This window comes from Canis lupus, chromosome X (assembly GCF_003254725.2).
Source record: "Canis lupus dingo isolate Sandy chromosome X, ASM325472v2, whole genome shotgun sequence".
NCBI classification, from domain to species: Eukaryota; Metazoa; Chordata; class Mammalia; order Carnivora; family Canidae; genus Canis; species Canis lupus.
This window is the reverse complement of record NC_064281.1, coordinates 81,361,143-81,375,908: the sequence shown is the minus strand read 5'-3', so window position 1 is coordinate 81,375,908 and position 14,766 is coordinate 81,361,143. Positions and strand designations below refer to the sequence as shown.

The window sequence follows — 14,766 nt, the reverse complement described above, 5'->3', positions numbered from 1 at the left end:
AAAGTCCTGGGAGTCTGTGAACAGGCCAAATTGGAATATTAGCCATAAGGGCTAGACACCCACAAGTACACAAAGACTCCCTCAAGTGGATACACAGTCATTCTTCAAGTGCTTTGCCAACTTTGGGCCTCCCCTGCAAGGTGTGGGCTCTGCTTCTTTGGATGGAATAGCAGAGCTTGAGTCTGTGATGGTTCTCCGAGCCAGTGGATCTCGAATGATGTGGCCATCCAGGGTCCTTGTCAGAACCATGTGGATCTGGGGTGAAGTTTCAATCGGCTCACAGGCTAGCACGAGAGTCTCCTGGAAGGAGAGACCTGAAACTGTCTTGAGGGGAAGATTCTGATAAGCAGCTTGCCTTAACAGCATGGGTAGGCAGGTGCCAAGGCAACAGAGGAGACAATGTAAATGCTGGGTGGTGGAAATGAGCAGAACTTTGGGTTGTGGGAGAACGATGAGGAGAGGAATGAATGGAGGGTAGAGAGGATGACATGATAGGAGGTAAGAGCCTGACTGCGAAAATTACCAGGGACCCAGAGAGTCCGGGATTCTGGACTTCACATTTTAAGTTGTCTGTGCTGCTGTGAGCCTGCTCTGTCTCCCCAAAAGCCTTCTACACCAGATTCCTTGGGAGAATGGTTATTTGTATGGGATTAAGGAAGAGGGCCGAGCTCCATATTTCGGTTGGCATGAAAAGGTGTGATGAGTGGAACATCCAAACCCACACTTCTTAATTCTGGCTGTAGATTAGAATCACCCAGAAAGCCCTGGGATACCCTTGCCCCCCATCCTACCCTGGAGATTCTGGCAATGAAACTTCTAAAGGCTCCCCAAGTGATTCTGAATGAGCATCCGAGGGGTCGAACCACTGGCGTGGATGGAGTTCTTTCAGGAGAACCAGGTGCTTGTAGCCTAGGGTAGGGGACGAGAAGGCAGGCCTCCCCTGGGAATGCAAAGATCTGGAAGGGTATGGATTTTGAAGGAATTTTATCTCCTGCAGGGCAGGGGAGAACACATGGACACCTGGATTACAGGGATAGCTGGTGCCAGTCATCAGATTTTTTCCTGGGCCATCCAGTCCTTCCTTCTTGGCTGAGCCATTAGAACTCCTGACCCAGCTGGCTCATTATGCTCCACCTTGATGTGAACATATCTTCTCTCTCATTCCCATCTGGCAATATTTGCCCTGGATCCCATTTATTTGTGAACCTGCTTTTGACAGGCAGAAGCCAACGAACTATAGGAAAACTTTTCTCGGGAAAAAAAAAAATGTCCATTTTAATGAAGGTCTTCGGAGGGTGACCTGACACATGGTAATAATAATTTTCTTCGGGGATGATGTCAAAGCATGGAGAATGTATTTTGTGGTTGGGAGGGACCTGTGGAGGTTCTCAAAGCACACCATGTGGGTGGATGACTACCCATGAAGCTGCTTATTGGAGATCCACACCTGAGAAATATCTGGAACATTCTTTGGGTGTGACTGGAGATGGCACCCAGGGATAGCCCAGCCTCACGGGGCTCTTCTCACACCCAGCCAGGCTACTGGTGTCTTCCTCCTTACTTCCTCCTTACCACTGGCCCTTCTAGCTATTTACCCCTCCAGTATTATGTGGCTCTGAATGAAGTAAGCTTTACAGGCAATGCTACCCTGTTAAAAGCTTGCTCCATCATGGACAAGGCAGGAGTCAGCATTTCAGTGGTAGCTGAAAGCTAGAGAAGGCAGAGGGAGAGAATGGCAGATTGTAGGTGCCAATTCCCTGGTTTTTATAGGCCCTGGCCTGAGGGATGGATCATCCTGTCATACCTCCTAAATGCGACAAATGCGTGCTCTTCAGGGGGAAAACCATTAAGCAGGATAGATTCAAGAATTGTCCTCTTTTCTCAGTAGCCCTGCCCTCTACACTGGGACAAGAGCTTGAGATGAGGACAAGAGCTTCAAAGAGCCTGAGGTCCCAGAGGCTATACCTGTTGGCAGTGGCCATGGCTCCCCCAGGTAGGTAGGAGCTTGAGTTGAGCAGACTGCATGTCTCTAAGTCAGAATAGACATGTTCATTTGCTGAACCTCTTCCTTTGTGGACCTCAGATTCTTTCCTTACTGGGCACAGAACTAGGGTCCTTTTTAAGACCTAGCAAATAAATTAAATCTAGAACGAAGCTGCGTATATTTGGTAACATACTGAACAAAAGTTAAACAGCCATTATATCTGAGCAGGACTGGACATTTAATTTGGTTCAGGAACTTTCTCCAGAGCTGGTAGATGTTTGTTTGGGAACTCTGTTCACTGTCTCAACCTTCTCTCCTGCACTTCCCATCTTCCCATTGGCCTCCACCCCCAAGAAAATCCCAATTTATATGTTCCTGCTATGAGGCCTCTGCAAAGATCCACCAGGTCCTTGGCCAGATGCCTGAGAATGAATGACCTCACCAGCAGAGGAACACAAGCTACACTGCATGAGAAGTTCTTCCATCCATCATGGGGCACCTTCCCCTTTCCATCCCTCTCACCAAATTACTCGGTTGGCTTAGCCCACTGGTGTGACTAAATTGGAACATTCTCTGGGGCCATGTGCTTGTTTCCAGGAGAGTTCAAAGAACCAGGAAACAGACATTTCTGACTGTGAGCTAATGGATCTGGGGTTCCCTCCTCTTTATAACCCTCACATCTTGACATGACCAGATCTTTGGCCTTGGCAATTAGTTGACAATATCAGTCATCGGGGATTTGCACCCACCTCTGGGGAGTGGCCTGAACTGAGAAGTTCCAGAGGTGGAGGGCAGGGTGGTGGTGGGGAAGCAGGCCCTGGGAAACCAGCGGTTTCTATTCCCTGAGAGGCAGCAGATGAAATGCTGTTGGACTCTACAAAGCTTGGCTCCTGTACAGTATCCATTCAGAGCTGGACTTGCCCTGGCTTGCCCCTGGAGGGGCATCCCAGCCTTCTGCCCCAGCCCTGGTCCTGGCTCTAAGACCCAGAACTGCCACTGCCTCGTGTGTCTCAATCCCCCTACTCTTCCTGGCCAGGACCCACACTGGGCTCTCCCCCGCCAGGGAAACCAGATGGAGCCAGCGATGCCATGACCATGCAGGCGGGAGATTGATGCTTTCTTTCCCTGCCCCTCCTTCCACTGTCTGGCTCCTTCCAGCTCTGGGATTTGGAGAGGAGGCAGAGAGGGAAACCGCTTAGATGTTCCCATTCACATTCTTCTCGATTCAAGAGCTTTTGCTAGTCCTCACTCGAAGGGGGCTAAGCGGAGAAGATGCTGGCATCTCCGTCAAAGTGGAAAGGCTTTGGGAACCTGGCTCCTTCCCTGTTTCCGCCTCTCTGGCTGGCCCCATGCTGTCCCAACCCCAGGATCTCTTCTTCTCCAGCAGCACTCTGTTGGGTGGTTCGTTTCAGGCCCATCTGGCACCATCATCCATCAGACTCTGGGAGGGCCCTGTGAGTTCATTTGGAAGCCTTGGGCCTGTGTGGTGGTCCAGGACTACTACACTTTAGGCATAGCTAGAAGGAGCGACTCGGATCCCAAGGACCAACCTTCCCATCCTCCCCCTCATGCCCAGAAGGTTTCTACAGCCTGTTCCTGGCCCTGCCACAGCCCCTCCCCTGCAGCCCAAGGAGAATGGGCTGGGAGTCTGGTGGGGTCCTGACATGGCACTATGTCATGATGTGGACATGACAAAACTCTCCAACCCAGAGCCCCTGGCCACTGTCTTCCTCCCTGCCTACCCTGCCTCGCCTACCCCACATGTACGTTCCTTTGCAGTGAAAAGCACCAAACAGGAGGCCTCCATCCAGACTGGCAGGCAAGGAGCTAGAACAAGCTGCTGGCTCTGGACGAGTCAGCTGTACCCCCCCACTCCGCCCCCACATCAGAGCCCTACTGGCCTAGGGGATGTGTTCTGGCTTTGACAGCTGACTACAGAGGGGTAGCTGGGAGGGCAGGGCAAAGAAACAGGGGACACAGCAGCCAGAGTCACGATCAGACAAACAGTTGGCACCAGACTACTGGGAAGGGAGCAGGCATCCAAGATGTGGTGGCTGAGCCAAACAGGTGGGCAGGGCCCAGAGGCAGGAAAATGCAGCGCTGAGAAAGCTCAGAAATCTGCCAGTCTTCATGAGGTGGGCCCCAGGCTCCAAGACACCTACCTTGCTGGATTCCCTGCCCTCGTACTCAGAAGGTGGCTGGCAAGAATGAAAGGCCTAGGACTAGGAGGTACACAAGGAGGGAATGGGCCATAGCAGGGAAGCTTAGGAGCCTGGGATGGGTCACCATGGAGCACCAGGGCCCATGGCTGATGGCAGCCAGAGCCACAAGTAGTCTATTCAGTGCCTTGTGTAAAAAGCTTAGAGAAAGCTCCTCCCTCTGGGGGAATGCAGCCCCAGTAACAGGATGGTTTTGGCAGATGAAAAAAATGCACCCCTTCATCCAAGTGGATTTGGCCCTGCACTAGGGTTTGGGGAGCAGAGCTCTGCCCCTACTTAGCTCCTTGACTAAGCACCTTTATGCAGTTCACAACCTGCAAAACTATACATGGTAGCCCTTACTGCAGCAAATAATCTCCTCCTTCATGCTGAAGTTCAGGGAGACTGGGCTGCTGAAAGCCTTGCCCACATCCTGTCCTCATCTGTTTAGTAAAGAAAGGTCTCTGGACAGGGACAATAGTAAATCCAGGATGGGGCACCAGACCAGCAGGAAGCCACACTGGTGACACTGGGGTGGAGATACCTTTTCCTTCCCAAGGGAGTTATTTTCCAGGTCCTTCTGCCCAACAAGGACTTGGCACCTTTTTGTTTCTCTTATGTTTTATTCTGGCGTGAAAAGAATGTTCACTTTTTTTTTTTTACCTCCCCAACCCCGTCCCTTGGATTCCCTGCCCCTGAAGCCCCCCACTTTAACCTCCCACTTAACTACCCTCTCCAATAGTGTCAGTGCTCCTATGCAAGCAAACTCTTTGGGGGGGCCTGTTCCCTTGTGCTCTGCTCTCAGGTGGAAACTGAGCTGTATTAGTGGGGATGGTGATCCTCAGTTTCCCTATCTGTATGTTGGGGGTGGATCAAGGTTCCTTCCTGTCTGAGGTTCTGTGACTACTGTCCTACTTCTGCCCCCCAGGTTTGCTCCCTGGCTCTGCCTCTTTGTTAATGCGACAAAGGGCTATGCCGCTCTGAAACCTGGGGTGGAAAAAACTAGGGGCCCCAGGGCATCCTCTGGTGAGCCCTGTGCTCAGCGTCTCAGGTAAGAAGAGTTAGGCCGGGTCACGAGCTCCAGATGGAGACCAGGGGGATGGCCCAGCCCATAGCCTGCCAGCGGCTACCTACTAACAAGCACTTCGCTGACATTAACTTCATTTCTGAGTGGCCTTTCCAGTAAAGCCTCGGCTGACAAAGGAGAGGGAGGGGGAGCAGGCCAGAGACAGAGTGAGGACCCACTGGAGCTTGGCATGCCTCCAGAGCACAGCCACCTTGCCAGGAAGGACAGGAAGGGGGGGGCAGGCCTTTTCTGAGACTGGGTTTCTGTCTGTGCCACCTTGCCAAGAGGCTTGAGAGAAAGAGAACGCTCAGCTTATGGGGTTTCTGCTTGGCGACACATGGTGTTATGATCTAAATGAAGAAGGACTGGTTTTAGGACTCAGGGGCCCCACCTGGACTAATTAACTGGGTGGCCTTGGGTAAGTCCCTTCCCCTTTGCCGGGTCTGGGTTTCCTGCGGCGTCTGATTCGAAAAGACACCGAACTAAGAATCGCAAACCCCCTACTCTGTCTTCATTGGTCCCATCTCCCACCTGCATTGCATTCATTTGTTCTAACCACACAGCCTAGGCCTTGCTCCCGGCCTTGTTTCTTTTAGTTCCACACTCCATTATTTTGGAATATGGCTATCAAATGTGACACGGAAGGAGATACAATTTTCCAAAGGCTGAAGTCCAGGGGACTCAGGATATGAAGAGAGAGGTCACCAAGTATTCATTCTGGCCTGTTCTCTTCCAGACCAGCTGGCTTCCTCCACCCTCTCTTAGGCCTCCCTACTTGCTCAGGTACTCATTCTCTCTCGTTCTCTCTCTCTCTCTCTCTCTATCTCTGTCTCCCTCTCCCCCCCCCGCTTGCTCCCACTCTCCCTGGCTTGTTCCATCCTCTTGGTGGCATTTATCCTTTATGGTAATTAATGTAGACACCAGGCAAATGCTGGCCAAAGGAAAATGCAAATGAAGTCCCTGTTCCTTTCCTTCGTGTGCAGGGTCAGTCAAAGCTGTTCTGTCTGTTGAGGAGGGATGAGGCCCTGGTGGGGCTGAAGCAGGGCAGGTCCAGCAAGACAACAGCAGGGACAAAGTGACCCCCACAAATGAAAGCTCATCACATTGTTTTTTGGGGGGGAGAGGCAGGGAGCAGTTCTCACCCTAATGGCTCTGCAGACTTCTGAACTGACCCTTGGCCCTGCCAGCAGTGATCTTGATGGCATCTTTGTGATCCAGGCAAGAACATCTGGAGGGCCCCGGAAGTGAGCCAGGACCTCCCCTTCCCTCTCATCAGCAAAAGCTCAAATGAGGAACAGAACATATGTTGGTAGGGGCCAGGTGATCAAATCATGAGATCCTTCCTGTTGATTATGCCTCTCAGCCACCCTTGCACCACCAGGCCCCTGTGGGCCGTCTTTCAGAGAGTCCTTCTGACCCTCACTTAGAGGATGTACAATTTGATGAGATTTCAAGAGTGCAGCTGGGTGGCACAAAGCCAACTCACATGAACTGATGACAGTTTTGGCAACTTCTATTTCTCTGCTCCGTTCAATCATGGAGGACTCGTGACCATCGCCAGGGGCCAGAGGAGGTGTGGGGTAGGAACTGGTCAGTGAACCTCTGAATAACTTGGAGCTCTTGAGACACCCCTAAATGTAAGCTGTCTCATGTTGCAACCTAAGGACCCTCCATGTTACAGCTTTCCTGTGACCCACCCCAGGGAACATTCAGAGTGGACAACTGGCTCAGCTCTCATGTCTTACCTGTCAACTGACCATTATTGGCCAACCATGCAACAGTCCAGCTGCCTCCTCTCCACCATGTGTTCCAATCTCCCACATGCCCTTTGGGTCCGGGTCCCATCTGCTCACATGAAGAGTTTCTTTGATTCCCTATGCTCTATTACTAATATTTTCAAATATACAGAGCAGCAAAAGTGGCCTCAAAACCAATACAATAATCACCTTCATATTCATCACCTAGAATCAACATTTATTAGTATATGTTTGCTTTATCTATATTTGTGTGTATATTTTTATATATATTTGTATTGTGGTAAAATACCACAACATAAAAAATGGCCATTAAAATGGCCATTTCAGGGGCACAATTTCAGTGCACAATTCAGGGGCATTAAGTATATTCACTGATGCCCATCACCAATGTGCATCGTCACAACTTTTTCATCACCCCGAACAGAAGCTCTGTACCCATTAAATACCAACTCCCCATCCTTTCCAGCCCCTAATTATATCTTTTTAAATGCTGTATCATTTTAAAGTTTCAAATATCAATGACACTTCACCCTTAAATACTTCCATCATTCATCTCCTAAAAATTAGAACATTCCAATATATCCACAATGCCATGCTCACAATGAAGACAATTAATCTACTACCCAGTTGTCAGTCTTCTTAACTAAACAAAGGCTTCTATATGTAAAATGAGAGGCATGAGTCACATCTTGTCACTTCATAAACTTATGAAGTGCTATATAAATGTGAGATATTAATAACCTTATTAGATGATCTTGTAAATTTGCTTCAGCTCCAAATTTCAATGCGTATTTATCATCTTCTAAAGGATTCTGCCTCCAGATCAGGTGAGGTGCCAGAGAGGCCACTCCCAACTCCTTCCAAGCTACCCAGAGCAGGGAGACATGCCTCTGGGTGGGAGCCTCCATTCCAGCCTGGCCTTTTCTACTCTCGGACCTGATCAGCAACAAATAACCATGTCAAATAAATCTGTATGAATCCCATTAATGACTCCACAAAAGGAGTAAAAAGACCCTAAAGTAGGTTCTTGAGACTTGACACAGGAAAGGATCTTTCAGTACTTTGCCACAGCCAACGGGGCCATTTGGAGGATGGCACTGGGTGTGACAGGTGCCAAAGAAAGTGGGGTATCGAAGGGCCTTAGTCCTTACCTCCACCACTGTCCTTCCCACCCCCTGCTCCGACACCTCCAAATCAGGTTCTCGGCCCTGTGCCTTGAACGTTTGGGCTCCTCAGTCTCCATATTTGTCTCTGTCTCCAGATATGTTCACACGGTCAGTAATCACTTGAATTTCGGCTGCTTTTTTCCCCAGCCATCTTAACAATCAATTTTTGGATGATTGCATGACTCGGCTTTGCAGTCTAGCGCAACCAGGCACTGAGTCAAACATTTTCTTTTTCTTTATTTATACTGTGTCTTGTTTCAGAAAGGATTTAAAACGAGGAGACAAACATCTAGTAAACACCCTGGACCAGATGCTTGAAACTGTGTGAGGTGTTGTGGGAAATGCGAGAAAGAAACTTCTCTCTCTCTCTCTCTCTCTCTCTCTCTCATCCTCCGTTAAGCGTACTATTTGTGGGGAGACACGACTCTCTTAGGAGGCAGTTAACCACAATGTCGCTGGCCAGGGAGCCCAGAGCCCGGACACTGGGGTTCTTACTCCCAGCTCAGCCACTCACCAGCTATGGCGAATAGAAAAACCATCTTACTTCTCTGGGCCTCAGTTCCTTACAGGTAACATGAAAGGAGTTGTGCGCATATGTCTGTGTGAGCAGGGAGACAGTGCAGAGGCACTGGTAATACTGGTTTTCTGAGTGGATTGGATCATATGGGCTTGAGAGGGAGATACGTTTTCTCTTTAAGACTCTCTGTATTTTTGACTGCTCATAATGAGCATGTATTACTTTTGTGGTTAAATAAATCCAGCATTTACAAGTGGGGATGGATGGAACTAGCTAAATTCTGGTTTAGCTCTAACTGTGATCTGTGATTATGGGTGGTTCACACAATACTGGGTGTTTGGGGTTGAAAGAAGGGAAAGCTCAGCAAGAGCTTTGATAGTCCGGAAAGGCTTTCCAGAAAAGGTGAGATAGCAGGCACACTCTGGACTGGTATAGACCAGGAGAGACATCCCCGGCATGCGGTGGAGTTGGCAATAAAGTAGCCAAAGGCTGTCATAGGGGGCAGGAGGGGTGCAATGAGGAGAATAACTCTTTCCCAAGGACCAGATATATCCTAGGTTGCTGAGGGGCAGCCGATCATAGGCTGGGTGGGGAGAGAGCCTGAGAGCAGGAACAGCTCAGTTCAGTGCCCTCCCCAGGGGTCAGGCCTAGGCCCACCTGCCCTGAAAGCAGCTACGGAATCTGAGTAGCAGAAAAGTCTAGAGGCCCCAGCCTGGTGCTCTTGGATCAGAGTAAGCATAACACTTGGGTATTAGCTAATCAATCTCGTAAATTCATCTCCCTTTTACTGGGATCTGTCAGGAAGCTGATTAAATGCTATGTGAGTGGGATTTGGCTCAGATGCTAGCCGGGAGCTTGGGGCTGAAGTTTTTCAATGTTCAGCTCATGCATAAAATTCATAGTTTATTATTACCCAGACTTGCTTCTCTAGAACTAGCCAGATGGGAATATTTCTATATGACAGTCCTATCCTGGGTGAGCCAGTTGCCTGGCCTCTCTCCCCACAGTTCTCTCTGCAGTAGGTGCTGTCCCCCCAACACACACCATAAGCTTAGCTCTGTCTGCAGAACCACCGAGCCAGGATGCCAACAGCCCTGGGGCACTCATCTGGCTCTTCTTTCCCGGGGCTCCAAAGTGATTCCCTAGGGTGAAGCCAGCTTTCTATACCTCGGGTATCTTAGGGCCAAGTTGGGGAGCAGGCTAAGTATGCCACTGTTATCACCTCTTGCCCCAGTCCCTGGCTAGATGCCCTCTGGCTGTCCCTCTAGCAATGGTGTCCCACTCATCTTTGCTTTCCTCCCTCAGGGGCCCAAGGTCCCCCAAGTCACCTAAGCCTGGACTCCTACCCCTGAGGTCAGTCCCTCCTCTTTCCCAAACCCTCAGCCTAACCAGGTGAAGCAGCTGGGGAAGAGGTGGGGGTGGGGAATGAGCCCAGACCACAAACTCCAACTTTTGCTCCGTCTACCTCCCTTTCTCCTATCTGCTCCAAAGTCTAAACTTGCCACCCTCTCCTCCAACCTCCACTGGCATCCTGCCTGACTTAGGAGCCTCTGACTTTCATTTCCTCATTTGGAAGGACTCTTCCAGCTCTGAGATTCCACTTGCTGTGATTATGAATAACGACTCCAGCAGTCATGGTGGAATTGAAAACCCTGCATCCATTCCTACTGTCTTCCCCGGTTTGGTCCCCAAAGAATAATGATGCCAGGACCAGCACCTGCCACGTAGGAAGCACTCACCAAACACCAGGCCCAGGGCTCGTTCAGAAGTCTCAAGGCAGGAATTCTATCTGAACCTGCAGCCTGGCTCAGCGGTGGAATGGTGAAGGCTCCTACCCTGGCACGTTGTTGAACATGACTAAGCCTCAGTTAGGTGCTCATGATGAAACTGGGGCGGGGTGGGGGGAGGCTAAGGGGTCTGAATGGGGTGGGGCAGACATGGTATGCCCTCATGGGTTAACATTCTAGTGAAGAAATGGGACAAATGATAAAATTTTAGCCAACAAAGGCCCAATCTTGTGAGCCATCAATTGCTCATAAACATTTTTTTCCTTCACTTCACTGTTTGAAGAGGCAAAGGGTATGGAACTCAGCAGTGTGAGGGGTTAATTCAAGTAAGTAATTCCAAGAGGAGGGGGGTGGTCTGCTTTCAGTACACATTTTCACCTGGAAAGTGGAACCCATGCCCTCTGATTTCTAGAATCTAGCGTTCTGACTGCTGTACTATACCATCTTCCTGTGATCCTAAACATTGGGGCTGATATTTAGAAAGTCAGGTCCTTAGTCATCAAACACAGAATTCACTTCCCTGGGCCTTACATCCTAAGGCAAGAAAGAGGCCTCAGACTTTATAGAGAATTTCCATGGTGCATCAAAATGAAAACCCTTGACCTGCTAGAAAACTGCATTGTTATCTGCGCAACCCCAGATATTCTGGTCAACTGAGGTTTTGCTCCATCTATGGATAATTCTCCTTGAGGCTTCTGGAAACAGTGACTGAGCTGACATTTCATTGGCTCGGAGATTCTTCTCGAACCAATGATTGCTTCCCCCCTTTGGATGTTGTTGGGGAAAGAACGGCTCAGGCTAAGGTTGGAGAAAGGGACCATAGAAAGCAAACACACAGTCCCAGCCGGGGGGCCCCTCTTCCAAGAAGCAGAGCAGGTACTTGAAAGGGAGGTCAGCGGAGGGATGAGGGCCCAAGGAAGACCCACTGCCCACAGGCCAGCAGACAGAGAATGCGTGTAATGCCCCTCACAACCACCGCAAGTGTGTTACCCACAGGGATGCAATGTGTCTGTACCAGGAGAGAAACTGCTTTCCCTGGGAACATACACGCAGATATGCATAGAGATATTCAGACACATTTGGAGTCCTTACTCTAAATTCAGAGCTAGTCCAGCTGCCAGTGGAGATGGGCCTGAGAGTCCCCTAAAATAAGATTAAGGAATCTACACCCATTCTCTTTTGGGAGTCTCCCATACCAGGCCTTCCTTTTGCCAACCTGTCTCCCTAAGGCTGCTGAGCAAGAAGCCTCCGGAACCCCACCTTCCTACCCACTTCAGGCCACCCCAACCTGTTGCAAGCTTTCGGGCCCCTTTTGCTTTTTTCCCTTTCCTTCCTGCTGTTGGATTTTCTTCGATGTCATCTTCTCTGGCACACGGTGGGCACTTTATAGATGTGGCTCATTGGTGGCCGCAGTGCCAAGGGCTGCAGGGGGGGCGAGGAACCACCCTTCCCCAGTGAGCTCTAACAAGCACCTGCACCCTCCTCTGCAAGTGCGCCCAAGAAAAATGCAAAGGCAGCTTCCAGACAAGCCTCCTACACCCACTACCAGGGAGACTGTGGCCCCTACCTTCTTCCTGTACAACAGTGTAGGAGGCCACTCGTTGGCTGCACTTTGCCATCTGAATTTGTCCTCCTCTTTGCTTCATTCTTTTGTGTCTCCTATACTCCTCTCTTCCTTGATTTCTTCTTCTCTTTCCCTTAGCCTTTCTCTCAATCCTTGTGCCTTTTCTTTTTATCCTCTTTCTGACCTCTCAGATCTGTACAGCCCTCACTTCACCTCCCTGTCTCCAGAGCAAACTGCACTCGTCCAGCTTCTCCATTGCTAATTCCTTACCCTGGAGCTCCAGGGGTTTCAAGCTCTTCCCTCTCTGCAGCTCCTGGAGATACAGGAGCTGCTGAGTCTGCCCTAAGCTGTGAAGCCAGGGCAAGTTGTGGCGAGCCCAGATCCTCACCTCCTGCTGCAGGAAATGAGGTTCCCCTTGGTAACTAGGAAAGGGTATCTGCATCTCTGGGAGGAGGACGACTGTGTTCTTAGAGCTTTGTGTTTTGAACAGGTCCTTGAACACTCACACACACACCTGCTTCAGTGTTTCTTGATTTCGGAAATGTGATCAAATAGAAATTAGCCATTTGGTGGAAAAGTGGGTGCATGTGTGCGTGTGCACGTGTGTGTGTGCACATGTGTGTCTATGTTGGGGTGAGGGTGGGAAAGTTCATTAAACACATCAGAACCTCTACTCCTGGTTAAGCCATGTGGAGATGGAGTTGACATGGAGTAGAAACTGTACTGCAAAGTCAAGTTTGTGGGATTCCAAAGAGTTGTATGATCAGGACCTTCACTGCCAGCCTCTGGCCCCACTGTCTACCGTCTACTTCCATCTCATCCTAAAATCATGCTCAGGGCCAACCAGCTGTGGGTAGGATAGACAAAGGCAGGGGCACCTGGGTGGCTCAGTCAGTTAAGAGTCTGACTCTTGATTTCGACTCAGGTCGTGATCTTAGGGTCTTGGGTTTGAGACCTGCATCGGGCTCCACGTTGGACATGGAGCCTGCTTGGGATTCTCTCTCTCCCTCTCCCTCGGCCCTCTCCACTCCTCTCCCTATACCTGCTTGAACCTGCCTGTTCAAGCATGTGATCTCTCGAAAGAAAGAAAGAAAAAAAGAAAGAAAGAAAGAAAGAAAGAAAGAAAGAAGAAAGAAAAGAGAGAAAAGAAAAAGAAAAAGAAAAAGAAAAAAAAAGAAAAAGAAAAAAAGAAAAAGAACAGATTTGGGACTAGGACATATCAGGATTATTATCCCAACTCTCCCACTTACTATTAGCTATGTGCCCCTGAGCAAGTCACTTCACTTCTCTGAGCCCCAGTTTTTTATGTCAACTGGAGATCATTTGAGTGTCTAATGCATGTAAATCCATGTAAAGCCCTCAGCAATAGAAGACACTGACTCTCAGGGAAGTTTCTTGATTGGTTTGGGAAGCTGGGTCCTGCACTGGGAGACACAAGCCTCATTTGGTTTGGGGGCTCTGGGTCAGAGCTGGGTAAATAGGTACTAGCAGCTACCACTTATTGGTGCTTTACCTACTCAGACCCACATTTCCTCATAACCACGCTGTAGGCTGGGTACTATCTATCTCCATTTTGCGGAGGAGAAAATGGAGGTGTTGAGAAATAAAGTGACTTGCCCTGGGTCACAAAATGAGCAAGTAGTAGAGCAGGGATGGGAAGACAAGGGCTATAAAACGGAGGAGGAAGTGCCAGCAGGCAGCCACGGTGTAGACTGTGCTGTTAGCCTGGAGCTGGCTGGGCCCCCCTCCCCAAGGTCTCAGCCTCCTGGGGGCCCCTATGCCACCCCCCTCTGGGCCGGTGCAACCCTTCTTTACTATTAGCCAAGCATACCACCCTGAAAACAGTGGCTTGGAGCTGACTGTGGGAGGCGGCCAAGGGCTAGCTCAGCAGAAACGACAAACCTCCCACTTTAGCCCCTTGTGTGAAGCTAAAATTAACAACTTTCCCAACTGCAAACAAATGCAGTTGCTGAACCTGCATTCCCTTCCCTTGCTTCTGCTGCCACTGGCTTCCTGGCACCATCCCAACTCCACACCCTCCCTGGCCACGCCCATAGGGCTGAGCTCCATTGTGAGGGGGGGTGCTGCAGGGGAGGCTGATACCTCTGCAGGAATGTGGGCCAGGGTCCCAGAAGAGGCCCAGGACATCCAGCAACTCCAGGTAAGGTCAAACATCTCCCTGCTACCATCCATCCTACCTTCTGGCTCCTCCCTTTGTCCTTTTGTTACCCCAAATCTTTGGCTACAGCTAAGTCCAGTAGCTATTTGTGCTGACCCTCAATTAGCCAGGGTATTCCACATTTCCGCTTCACTAGAGCCTTTTTGCCAGCTACCATCAACTCTTCTCCATCTGCTGTCAGTAGCCTCTAAAACGGCCCCCCAAATCTCCTGATAGTCACATGCTTATGTATACCTTCTTTCTGTGTGGGAGCTAGACCTAGTGGCTCATTTCTAATGAAAAGAATATGGCAGAAGGGATGGCATAACACTTCCAAGATAAGGTTATAAAAAGACTGTGGCTTCGGCCTTGAGCTGGCCTGCTCTTGGTCATGCTCTTGCTCTCTCTCTCTCTCTCTGATCAATCAAACCGGAGGAAGCAAGCTGCCATGTTGTAAGCAGCCTCCTGGAGAGGCCCACATGACATGGCAAGGAACTGAAACTCTCAAAGCCTGCTGGCAACCACATGAATGAGTTTGGAGGTAGATCTTTCAACCCCAACTGAGTCTT

General features: G+C 49.9%; 1 protein-coding gene and 1 long non-coding RNA gene across 2 annotated transcripts in view; one reads left to right on the top strand and one right to left on the bottom strand.

Annotated features, from left to right (window-relative positions):
- Positions 1-14,766, bottom strand: part of FRMPD3 (FERM and PDZ domain containing 3) — a 132,339-nt gene that overhangs the window by 95,990 nt on the left and 21,583 nt on the right. The window lies entirely within an intron of this gene.
- LOC118353707 (uncharacterized) overlaps positions 8,580-14,766 on the top strand; it is a 43,487-nt gene continuing 37,300 nt past the window's right edge. Inside the window, exon 1 of the long non-coding RNA XR_004813040.2 lies at positions 8,580-8,740. This is a non-coding gene — a long non-coding RNA (uncharacterized LOC118353707). The remainder of the gene's footprint in view (positions 8,741-14,766) is intronic.